The sequence below is a fragment of the Salvelinus alpinus genome, chromosome 32, assembly GCF_045679555.1.
Source record: "Salvelinus alpinus chromosome 32, SLU_Salpinus.1, whole genome shotgun sequence".
Lineage (NCBI taxonomy): Eukaryota > Metazoa > Chordata > Actinopteri > Salmoniformes > Salmonidae > Salvelinus > Salvelinus alpinus.
Genome location: NC_092117.1, coordinates 20,064,409 through 20,078,033, shown reverse-complemented (window position 1 = coordinate 20,078,033; position 13,625 = coordinate 20,064,409). Strand labels below are relative to the sequence as shown.

General features: G+C 41.9%; 1 protein-coding gene across 5 annotated transcripts in view; it reads right to left on the bottom strand.

Annotated features, from left to right (window-relative positions):
* LOC139562142 (C-terminal-binding protein 2-like) overlaps positions 1-13,625 on the bottom strand; it is a 95,625-nt gene extending 82,000 nt beyond the window's left edge. For all 5 annotated transcript variants that reach the window (XR_011672310.1, XM_071379531.1, XM_071379535.1 and 2 more), the window contains exon 1: positions 13,322-13,625. The gene's annotated coding sequence lies outside the window, so the exon portion shown is untranslated. The remainder of the gene's footprint in view (positions 1-13,321) is intronic.

Genomic DNA, 13,625 nt, shown 5'->3' with positions numbered 1-13,625 from the left:
TTTAGATATTTTTGTCAGATGTTACTATGGAATACTGAAGTATAATTACAAGCATTTCATAAGTGTCAAAGGCTTTTGTTGACAATTACATGAAGTTGATGCAAAGAGTCAATATTTGCAGTGTTGACCCTTCTTTTTCAAGACCTCTGCAATCCGCCCTGGCATGCTGTCAATTAACTTCTGGGCCACATCCTGACTGATGGCAGCCCATTCTTGCATAATCAGTGCTTGGAGTTTGTCAGAATTTGTGGGTTTTTGTTTGTCTACCCGCCTCTTGAGGATTGACCACAAGTTCTCAATGAGATTAAGGTCTGGGGAGTTTCCTCGCCATGGACCCAAAATATCGATGTTTTGTTCCCCGAGCCACGTAGTTATCACTTTTTCCTTATTGCAAGGTGCTCCATCATGCTGGAAAAGGCATTGTTCGTCACCAAACTGTTCCTGGATGGTTGGGAGAAGTTGCTCTCGGAGGATGTGTTGGTACCATTCTTTATTCATGGCTGTGTTCTTAGGCAAAATTGTGAGTGAGCCCACTCCCTTGGCTGAGAAGCAACCCCACACATGAATGGTCTCAGGATGCTTTACTGTTGGCATGACACAGGACTGGTGGTAGAGCTCACCTTGTCTTCTCCGGACAAGCTTTTTTCCAGATGCCCCAAACAATCGGAAAGGGGATTCATCAGAGAAAATGACTTTACCCCAGTCCTCAGCAGTCCAATCCCTGTACCTTTTGCAGAATATCAGTCTGTCCCTGATGTTTTTCCTGGAGAGAAGTGGCATCTTTGCTGCCCTTCTTGACACCAGGCCATCCTCCAAAAGTCTTCACCTCACTGTGCGTGCAGAAGCACTCACACCTGCCTGCTGCCATTCCTGAGCAAGCTCTGTACTGGTGGTGCCCCGATCCCGCAACTGAATCAACTTTAGGAGACGGTCCTGGCGCTTGCTGGACTTTCTTGGGCGCCCTGAAGCCTTGTTCACAACAATTGAACGGCTCTCCTTGAAGTTCTTGATGATCCGATAAATGGTTGATTTAGGTGCAATCTTACTGGCAGCAATATCCTTGCCTGTGAAGACCTTTTTGTGCAAAGCAATGATGACGGCACGTGTTTCTTTGCAGGTAACCATGGTTGACAGAGGAAGAACAATGATTCCAAGCACCAGCCTCCTTTTGAAGCATCCAGTCTGTTATTCGAACTCAATCAGCATGACAGAGTGATCTCCAGCCTTGTCAACACTCACACCTGTGTTAACGAGAGAAGCACTGACATAATTTCAGCTGGTCCTTTTGTGGCAGGGCTGAAATGCAGTGGAAATATTTTTGGGGGATTCAGTTCATTTCCATGGCAAAGAGGGACTTTGCAATTAATTGCAATTCATCTGATAAACTCTTCATAACATTCTGGAGTATATGCAAATTGCCATCATACAAACTGAGGCAGCAGACTTTGTGAAAATTTATATTTGTGTCATTCTCAAAACCTTTGGCCACGACTGTACACTACCATTCAAAAGTTTGGGGTCACTTAGAAATGTCCTTGTTTTCCATGAAAACATACATGAAATCAGTTGCAAAATGAATAGGAAATATAATACAGATGTTGACAAGGTTATAAATAATGATTTTTTATTTAAATAATTGTGTCCTTCAAACTTTGCTTTCATCAAAGAATCCTCCATTTGCAGCAATTACAGCCTTGCAGACCTTTGACATTCTAGTTGTCAATTTGTTGAGGTAATCTGAAGAGATTTCACCCCATGCTTCCTGAAGCACCTCCCACATGTTGGATTGGCTTGACGTGCACTTCTTACGTACCATACGGTCAAGCTGCTCCCACAACAGCTCAATAGGGTTGAGATCTGGTGACTGTGCTGGCCACTCCATTATAGATAGAATACCAACTGACTGCTTCTTCCCTAAATAGTTCTTACATAGTTTGGAGCTGTGCTTTGGGTCATTGTCCTGTTGTAGGAGGAAATTGGCTCAAATTAAGCACCGTTCACATGGTATGATATGGTGTTGCAAAATGGAGTGATAGCCTTCCTTCTTCAAGATCCCTTTTATCCTGTACAAATCTCCCACTTTACCAGCACCAAAGCACCCCCAGACCATCACATTGCCTCCACCATGCTTGACAGATGGCGTCAAGCACTCCTCCAGCATCTTTAAATTTTTTCTGCATCTCACGAATGTTCTTTGTGATCCGAACACCTCAAACTTAGATTCGTCTGTCCATAACACTTTTTTTCCAATCTTCCTGTCACGTTCGTCGTTTGGATGAAGAGAGGAGGACCAAGGCGCAGCGTGATAACAATACATCTTCTATTTATTTAACGAAGACGAAGAACACTTAAACAAACTATACAAAAACAACAAACGAACGTGAAGCTATAATTACAATAAATGCAGACACAGGCAACTTACATATAGACAATCACCCACGACATACCCAATGAATATGGCTGACTAAATATGGTTCCCAATCAGAGACAATGATAAACAGCTGCCTCTAATTGAGAACCAATCTAGGCAGCCATAGACATACAAACACCTAGACTAGACAAAACCCCATAAACATACAAAACCCCTAGACATGACAAAAACACCTACTTCCCCCATGTCACACCCTGACCTAACTAAAATAATAAAGAAAACAAAGATAACTAAGGCCAGGGCGTGACACTTCCTCTGTCCAGTGTCCTCTGTCCAGTGTTATTTTGCCCATCTTAATCTTTTCTTTTTATTAGCCAGTCTGAGGTATGGCTTTTTCTTTGCAACTCTGCCTAGAAGGCCAGCATTCCAGAGTCGTCTCTTCACTGTTGACATTGAGACTGGTGTTTTGCGGGTACTATTTAATGAAGCTGCCAGTTGAGGACTTGTGAGGCGTCTGTTTCTCAAACTAGACACTCTAATATACTTGTCCTCTTGCTCAGTTGTGCACCGGGGCCTCCCACTCCTCATTCTATTCTGGTTAGAGGCAGTTTGCGCTGTTCTGTGAAGGGGGTAGTATACAGTGTTGTACGAGATCTTCAGTTTCTTGGCAATTTCTCATATGGAATTGCCTTCATTTCTCAGAACAAGAATAGACTGACGAGTTTCAGAAGAAAGTTCTTTTTTTCTGGCCATTTTGAGCCTGTAATCGAACCCACAAATGCTGATGCTCCAGATACTCAACTAGTCTAAAGAAGGACAGTTTTATTGTTTCTTTAATTAGCACAAAATTTTTCAGCTGTGCTATCATAATTGCAAAAGGGTTTTCTAATGATCAATTAGCCTTTTAAAATGATAAACTTGGATTAGCGAACACAACATGCCATTGGAACACAGGAGTGATGGTTGCTGATAATGGGCCTCTGTACGCCTATGTAGATATTCCATAAAAAATCAGCCGTTTCCAGCTACAATGGTCATTTACAACATTAACAATGTCTACACTGTATTTCTGATCAATTTGATATTATTTTAAATTAACAAAAAATGTGCTTTTCTTTAAAAAACAAGGATATTTCTAAGTGATCCCAACTTTTGAACGGTAGTGTATATTGTCAAAGAATTTAGAGCAAAGTCTGTTTTCATAAAATGTGGACAATTCGTCCCACTTCATAAAATATAACTGGTAGGAAAAATGACAGCATACCAGCAACCATCTTATCTTACTTTTGGCACTGTAAAAAAAAATACTCTTAAAATATATTTTGGTATACTAATCCCTAATATTTCAAATAGAAAGTCTTAGATATGCCAAGATGGCTGAGTAGGAGGTACTAGAGGAGGATGAGTCTGTGGGGCCCTGGATCCTTGCTATGCTAGCTCAGAAAAATATAGAGGAGTAATTCCCTACACTTTTGTTCTGGATCATAAATCAAACATCTCCATATGAGGGAAATCAAACATTGCCATATGAACAAGCAGACAAGTTAAAAGTCAACCATCCCACTGTGCTTTCCAAAGCTAAGTATCAAAGGATTACCCTGTAGGCATGCCAAATACTCCTCCTATCCATATTCATGCTGGAAACGGGGCAATACGATCCATCCATACTGTTACATACACCACTCTGGCAGCACTTCTGTCACTTTGTTGACAAGGAGATCATCTATGCTTTCAGAGGGGAGATGATTTTTTTGTTGTTGCTAGTGGCAGTTTCCCAGTCTTTCATTCTTCTCTACAAAAAGTAATACATATATAACTAGTGCTCTGTAAAGATGTTTGGCAGACAGACAGTCTATGCAGTGTGCACTAATGCTTGCTCTCTGTCAGCGATACACTGACGTTCACATAGTAGGAAATAAGAGTATTTGACCCAATAGCAGTTAGTAGTCGATGGCCTCTGGACTTTTGCCAGATTGCCTCAATGGACTCATGCCAAGATTGAGTGTATACAAAGTAGTCGAGGCAGTTAAGACTGAATAAATACAGTCATTAGTCCCTGAGGTTAAGATAACAGTATCTGGGTATCAATGTCAGCATCTGTATTACTGTCAGCATCTGGTTTTGTGTAGGATTTCTCAATTGCATCTTTCAGGGTATTTTTCTGGTAAACGGTTCATGATATAAGTAATGGGGAGTTTCTCAATGAAGTATTGCACAACCAGGTCAAAGTCCACAAATTCTGGGCTCTGGTTTCCCTAGGCGTTACCCCATCTAGGCCATTAAACAGCCAGAGACTGGTGTTTCACTACAGGGCTGCCCTCCAAAAACTTCAGGGGCCTCCTCGTTGTCTGCTCAATGTGCCACACAGCAACAGCAGACTAGTAAAACAAGCTGTAAAACTTTACCTACGACATAACTGTTAAGTTAATATACTATAGGGGTGCCAGCAGACCCGATGTGCATGATTTCTAAGAACACCCCAACACATTGAAATCTAAAATATAACATAAAATCACTGTATTTTTCCTTCAAAATGAATCATTTAATCAGACTGCACATTCACACAAATGTATTTGCATTTAAATATGCAGGAGCTGTTCTTATTTCACAATACAATTTATATCATGCTGCTAAGAGATCTGGAGTTGTCATAAACAGCTTTTTCTTCAAAGACCTTTTCAAATGACAGGTCCTTCGGACAACTACTCCAAGAACGAAAAGAAAGATTATCATGCATATTCATATGCCTTTCAGAGAGATAATTCAACTGCTCTGGTTTTACAATTGGCAGCACAGAAAAGAGTGAAGGAAAAATACAGTGTTTTTATGTTATATTTTAGATTTCAATGTGTTGGTAAAGTAAACAAAAACAGGATATTTGCAGTCAGCATTTTGCTTATCTGACAAGATGGATTGTTATTCATTTACAATAGTTCATGTACTAAATTACACAATTGTAGATACTAAAAACATAATGAAAGGTTGTATATAAAGAATGCATGTAATCACTTTGCACTAGCCTTGGCATGACTGATCAGCTATGTTGATACAATGATGTTACCACTTGCAGACAGCATTCCTTTCCCTGAAACAGTGGACCAAAACATCTTTCCAAACTTTGTGGGAGAGAAATGCCAAACATTTGAATTCCCACAATTAGTGCTGTATCCAAGCATGACTTACAAACACCAACAGTCACTCCTTTCTTTTCTCACAGTGAGTACTCAAGTTCTCTTGAAGTGAAGCTCAGCAAAATTGGTGAACAGAGCCATCGCTTTGGCCTCGGCCTCCCAGACACCTTAGCCTTTTATCTCGTAGTTGACTAGCTAGTCCCTACAACAGCAGGAAACATCCTTCTGACACTACCCCATGTCAGGAACTGAATGAGGCACAGCTACGGCACAAAGCAGCCCATCCTCTTAGCTCCAACTAACCCCAGAGATGCTGAGACAGGAAAGGAAGGAAAAGAGAAAACAATTCCTGGTGAATTTACAGTGTTTGTGTGTCATTGACTGGTTTTCTTCACCAAAGTTGAAGGCTGTGTCAGCACAGACGGAGAGAAGCACACCTCTAGGTATCTCTCTCTCCCTCTCTTGACCAATATATTTCGCACATCTCTAGCACAACACAGAACAGCTATACCATACCGTCCAACACGGCACAGTAAAATCCAGTAAAGAGAAGCACAGCCCTCTGTACATGTCATTGACCAGACGGTCTTTTACAGACTATTTTATAGTCTCAAATGTTACAGTCTATTTTACAGTCTCAAATCAAATGTTATTGGTTGCGCACACCTCATTTTTCAAATGTTAGCACGGGTGTAGCGAAATGCTTATTTTCCTAGCTTCAACAGTGCTGTGTGGCAGGCAGCAGTGGTTTCATAACCATGCTAACGGGGAGCCTCTCCCTGCCCCTGCCTGCATAGAGCATGTCAGTCAGGAACCCCACTGGGTGCAGATGGCGCTTCGTCTGTGTGCTCATTCATACTGTACAACCAAAAAACAGTTCCATGTTGTTGGAGGCCTGTGCTGCTATTGATTCATAATCCTCCATGGTATGTGAAAGTCTACGAAAGGTCTTGAGAGAACTAAATTTGCCAAGTGAGGGAACGAGAAAGAGAGAGAGAGAGAAAGAGAGAGAATGCAAGAAAAGAGGAAAAACTTGACACATCTGGTTGTGTGACTGAGTTTGTGTGTGTGTGAGAGAGAAAGAGACACACCGAGAGAGAGAGAGATACATACAGAGACAGAGAGCAGAGAGATACATACAGAGAGGGAGAAAGAGAGACACACCGAGAGGGAGAGAGAGAGATACATACAGAGACAGAGAGCAGAGAGATACATACAGAGACAGAGAGCAGAGAGATACATACAGAGAGGGAGAGAGAGAGACACACCGAGAGGGAGAGAGAGAGATACATACAGAGACAGAGAGCAGAGAGATACATACAGAGACAGAGAGCAGAGAGATACATACAGAGAGGGAGAGAGAGAGATACATACAGAGACAGAGAGCAGAGAGATACATACAGAGAGGGAGAGAGAGAGATACATACAGAGACAGAGAGCAGAGAGATACATACAGAGAGGGAGAGAGAGAGATACATACATACAGAGATGGAGAGAGAGAGATACATACATACAGAGAGGGAGAGAGAGAAATACATACAGAGAGGGAGAGAGAGAGATACATACATACAGAGAGGGAGAGAGAGAGATACATACAGAGATGGAGAGAGAGAGATACATACAGAGAGGGAGATAGAGAGATACATACAGAGAGGGAGAGAGAGAAATACATACAGAGAGGGAGAGAGAGAGATACATACAGAGAGGGAGAGAGAGAAATACATACAGAGAGGGAGAGAGAGAGATACATACAGAGAGGGAGAGAGAGAGATACATACAGAGAGGGAGAGAGAGAGATACATACAGAGAGGGAGAGAGAGAAATACATACAGAGAGGGAGAGAGAGAGATACATACAGAGGGAGAGAGAGAGATACATACATAGATGGAGAGAGAGAGATACATACAGAGATGGAGAGAGAGAGATACATACAGAGAGGGAGAGAGAGAGATACATACAGATAGGGAGAGAGAGAGATACATACAGAGAGGGAGAGAGAGAGATACATACAGAGAGGGAGAGAGAGAGATACATACAGAGAGGGAGAGAGAGAAATACATACAGAGAGGGAGAGAGAGAGATACATACAGAGGGAGAGAGAGAGATACATACAGAGATGGAGAGAGAGAGATACATACAGAGATGGAGAGAGAGAGATACATACAGAGATGGAGAGAGAGAGAGATACATACAGAGAGGGAGAGAGAGAGATACATACAGATAGGGAGAGAGAGAGATACATACAGAGAGGGAGAGAGAGAGATACATACAGAGAGGGAGAGAGAGAGATACATACAGAGATGGAGAGAGAGAGATACATACAGAGATGGAGAGAGAGAGATACATACAGAGAGGGAGAGAGAGAGATACATACAGATAGGGAGAGAGAGAGATACTTACAGAGAGGGAGAGAGAGAGATACATACAGAGAGGGAGAGAGAGAGATACATACAGAGATGGAGAGAGAGAGATACATACAGAGAGGGAGAGAGAGAGATACATACAGAGAGGGAGAGAGAGAGATACATACAGAGGGAGAGAGAGAGATACATACAGAGATGGAGAGAGAGAGATACATACAGAGATGGAGAGAGAGAGATACATACAGAGAGGGAGAGAGAGAGATACATACAGAGAGGGAGAGAGAGAGATACATACAGAGGGAGAGAGAGATACATACAGAGATGGAGAGAGAGAGATACATACAGAGAGGGAGAGAGAGAGATACATACATAGACAGAGAGCAGAGAGATACATACAGAGACAGAGAGCAGAGAGATACATACAGAGAGGGAGAGAGAGAGATACATACAGAGAGGACGAGAGAGAGATACATACAGATAGGGAGAGAGAGAGATACATACAGAGAGGGAGAGAGAGAGATACATACAGATACAGAGAGCAGAGAGATACATACAGATAGGGAGAGAGAGAGATACATACAGAGAGGGAGAGAGAGCAGAGAGATACATACAGAGACAGAGAGCAGAGAGATACATACAGAGACAGAGAGCAGAGAGATACATACAGAGAGGGAGAGAGAGAGATACATACAGAGAGGGAGAGAGAGAGATACATACAGAGACAGAGAGCAGAGAGATACATACAGAGAGGGAGAGAGAGAGATACATACAGAGACAGAGAGCAGAGAGATACATACAGAGAGGGAGAGAGAGAGATACATACAGAGACAGAGAGCAGAGAGATACATACAGAGAGGGAGAGAGAGAGATACATACAGAGACAGAGAGCAGAGAGATACATACAGAGACAGAGAGCAGAGAGATACATACAGAAGGAGAGCAGAGAGATACATACAGAAGGAGAGAGCAGAGAGATACATACAGAGACAGAGAGCAGAGAGATACATACAGAGGGAGAGAGCAGAGAGATACATACAGAAGGAGAGAGCAGAGAGATACATACAGAGACAGAGAGCAGAAAGATACATACAGAAGGAGAGAGCAGAGAGATACATACAGAAGGAGAGAGCAGAGAGATACATACAGAGACAGAGAGAGAGAGATACATACAGAGAGAGATACATACAGAGGGAGATAGATACAGAAGGAGAGAGTTGTGGAGCAAAAAGAAAAGTTTGCTGCATGACCTGAAATTCTATTGACCAGAATAACAATCTCCCTCACTCCGAGACTCTGTGCACTCACACCGTCTTGAACATAATCATTTAATCTCGTTCTATTATAACACTTCCCTTAGCGAGCCCTGTCACCCAGCCCTGGCCAACCCTCCATGCTGTTGAGAGCAATTCATTGCTTGTTTAGATGAAAATGACCTGTCATTAAGGAGAGGAGTGGAAATCTACAGAGCAGTGTTTTTCACTAGAAGGGAGGCCATTACTGGGCCCAGTGGCATGACATGGGCCCAGTAATACAATGAGAAGGCTGTAAAAGCCTCCCACCGCTGTCTGAGCTCTCTATCTCTCAGTGAGGGTGAATCTCAAATATATTTTTCCTTGATCCTCACACCCTCTCTCAGGGCTTGACATTAACTTTTTTAGCCACTTGTCCTTCACATTGATTTCTTACTTGTCCGAAAGTTGAAGTCACATGTCCCAACAACAAAATTAATTTAGGTTATTTGGTTCGCAATGGCAAGGAAGGTGTTTATTTTTCTGGCCTCGCATGCACACATCATTTCTGTCTTATAATGCTTTGCTCGACTGTAAGGTTTGTTCAAATTTCTCATTTGATTTCTCTATCTCTCTCATTATTACCTTAGGCCTCTCATGTTTTGGGGTTATTCAAAAACAACATAAAACTTTCTGAGATAGCCGAGAACTCTGATGAAATAGCGCGGCAGGAGAAATAAAGCATACATTAAACTGAAAGAGTGGCTTAATAGGCCAAGTCATACTCATATCAAATGGGAGGAAAATAGAACATATCGGCTTCTACAACAATAAGTGTCCGCTATAGAAATAGACATCAGCTATTGGCCCAGATCACCCGAAAAACAACACTTTCTGACCAGATATTCTGCTTTGGTGAGACTCTCTCTGTCTACACTGTTTTCTTGCTCTGTGTAAATACAACACATTTATTGAAAGAGGCTACAGCAAATAGGAATATAGGCCATTTATTCATTTACTCAGAATGTCAACCACGCACGTCCCAGCTGTGCGCTGCGGCAGCCTGATCCAATACTGATTGAAGTAATTGTTTGATATCGTGATTATTTTTTACTTGTCCAGTGTCGAATGGACAACTGAAATAAACTGAAACTGAAATATGTATTCTGGTTGTCCGACTATTTGTTTTACTTGCCCCGGATGAGCCTTAATGTCGAGCCCTGATCTCTCCTCAATGCCAGAAACAAGACCAACCCCCAAACACACACACACAGCACCAGGTCCACTCACCTTGGCAAATAGGTCTTATCAACAGGCATGCAGAACCAGGAATCTGCAGGGTCTATGACCTTCAGCAATCATCCCTCTGTACACAAACACAATTCTACACATGAGCACACGCACACTAAAGTGGCTTATTTTCATTCCACAATGGCCATAGTGGGGAAGTAATTATTTCTGTAGAGAGTATCATCACTTTGTGATCCCTGCAGGTTTTGCAGAAATCAGTTGCTAATAAAGTTCATCTGTAACCACTGTATAAGCAGGGTCACCATGACAACACCCTGTCAAACATCACTGTAGTTCATTATCGCTCCAGGAATTAGCCTGCTATACCTTTCAACCTATAGTCTATATCTTAGAACATACTGTGCCATACCACAGTCACATCTCCTGAACATTAAGAGTGTAGATGTTTTAAATCTAACTGTAAATCAATCGTTATTTGAGAGAAACAGCCCCTGTATCCCTCAAATGTGAAAAGCTGTGAGTGACATCAGGCTATAAATGTCCTCCCTAGGCAGATGGTATATTGTAATTTCACACCAATTACCTCCTCTCCATAATGCATTGCACAATCGCAGGGTAGTGAAACGGTCTCAGAAGACTTCCTACGGTAACTCGCTAAAGAGGTTTGTGCTTTTGCCTTTGAGAAACCCTTAGTGTATTCCACTAGAGCAATTTCAAGAGTGCCCAAATTAATGTGTTAAATAGAGTATTGGGATGTGAGGATATGATTAATAATTGTAATTGCTTTGCCACTCAATTGTGTGACTTCAAATGCCCGTCTACATAGCATTCTGTTCAAACAGGGCTAGACGTTACATGGGCTTAATGGACAGCAATCTGACAACACATTCAATCATCTGTAAAAAATCAAAAAAATGATTGAAGTGTGTTTCATGCATTAACACCTATGTTATGTAGCTTACATAACACTGTCATACCAGTTACAATACATGTCAAACGATCAGTTATGACATCTGATTACAACATGTGCTGTGAACAAGGTGCCCTCTATTCAGACACCAAGTGTTCTTCAAGAAGATCATTACGTTCAGAACCACCATGTCCAGACATGTTTTGTGTGTCACACACCTATTTTTAGGTGTGTTTTAGGTTGATCCACTGGGAACGTGTCTTGCTACATGTAATTGTTAATATGCATCTACATGCAACTGTATAATCACCATTTAGTCAAAATACTGTTATCCAATAAAAACAGCCTTCATTTTACATGAAAAAGTAGCACACTGGCACTCATAGGTTCCTACCAATAAATCCCTGTCCACCATTGACAAATCATGCGCTAGACCTTCTCTACTTAAGTTTGTGCAATACACATTCACATCCACCTGAGAATCAGTTCCAACAGAGCGACTCCCTGGATACCCTTCTTGCACAACTCTGGGATGAAATAAATCTTAAAGTGCTGGTTTACATTTTCCTGCCGTCTGGGAAGAATCAAACGCCCTGATATGAGCTGCCATGTAGATTGTGATTCCGTGTGTGATGCGTCTGCCTGGAGGGGGAAAACACTCTTTTCATATCTGAATACATAAAGGCCAGGGATACGTGAGGGGAAGTTCAACCCCCAACAGGGAGGATGGATAGAGGTAGGGAGGGGTGAAACAGAGGGTATGGGGGGAGGAGAGACTCTATTCTCGGTTAAGCACACAAATAATCCTAGTAGGAATATGTAGGATAGAGAAAGGAAGAAACCCAAATGAACAGGCAAATTTAGCAACCTTGAAATCAAAACATTCCCACTCTAGACCAACCCAGAAAATACTTAAATAGGGCAAGGGAACAGAGGTCTGTTCATCCCAGTGTTTCCCCTTGAGAGGAGAGGGCAGCGGGGGTATTAAGGCGTTACTGACAGGGCCTTTTCACCACAGGCCAGCACCAACAAACTTCATGACAATGCCCACAGGGGAGAGCAGATGTCCGTTGCCAGCAGCACATCTGCATACAGCCACAGTCCCCACCCCTTCGACCCCTTCCACGCCCAGACAAAAGAACCCTCTCCCAAGGACCTTCCTTCCACCACTTGAGCCTCAAATGGGGAAAAAGGGTTATCTTTTCATACCAATCCCTGCCAGGTCCTTTAACATGATAATGCCAAATAGTGAAGTAGGGGGAATGGAGAGTCCAATAAAGCTCATGTTGGTTTGCACCTACACCACAGTAATCACTGTATGAGGAGTCTGAATTACGCATATTATTGGTTTTCAGTGATTATGTGGGATACTTTAGTAAAATCAATGACAAAAACTGAATCCAGGGGACTTGGCATAAGTGATTTGGCCCTCTAAAATCACCCCACCTGCTTCCATCTGTGATGTGCTGTAGATGCAAGCAATAAAACAAAGAGTGGGAGGGAGAGACTACACTTGTAAACCTCAAGTTAATAAAAGTAAAGGGTGGGAGGGAGAGACTACACTTGTAAACCTCAAGTTAATAAAGCAAAGTGCTGCATGGTGGCATGGTATTATTATACTGATCTGTTTTCATAATCTACTGAAATGGTTAGAGATATTTAACTTTTTAAATCTAAATTACTCTTTTCTATCCAATGATATAATGTGAAATGTCTAAAATAGACTTCCTCAACGTGTTGAAATTAGCACTTCCAGTTCAAATAGAATTATTCTTCTGTCCTCTTATTCATCTATTTTTCTATTCAATCTTTTTGAAGAGTTCCAAAGACGGTTGTTTTGTTGGTATGACAGATGGAAATTATATCATTATGCCTTCACCACTCTATTGTTTTTCCTTATCACAAAGATGTCCTCGGAATAGCCCACAATCCCCTCCCTCGTCCCTCCCGTTCTTGATGGCGCAGAGACACATGGGCACCGACGAGCGTCAAAGATAGCTTTCAAAACTACACCAGTGGCACAACAGAGGTTTTCGAAATCATTAGAAAATTATATTTCTTCCTACCTCGATTAGATGTTTATTGAGAGTTCAAGCGGTGGCTTTAGGCGTCCGAAAATATCATCATACGCTTTAAAATATCGCTTCCTATGTTGGATATTAATTAGGCTAATGATCCACCTTTAGATGCAACAAAAACTTAATCCTAGAGCAACGGGACCAATCTCAGTCGCATAAATAATTGATTCCTAATCTTGATTGTTGAGAGAAAGTAGCCTTTTCCTTTAAAATAGCCTATGCTTGAGATTGCGACACCGTTTATATGCGTGCACACTCCTTCCTATTCTTTCCCTCCTGCAAGAACTGAGAG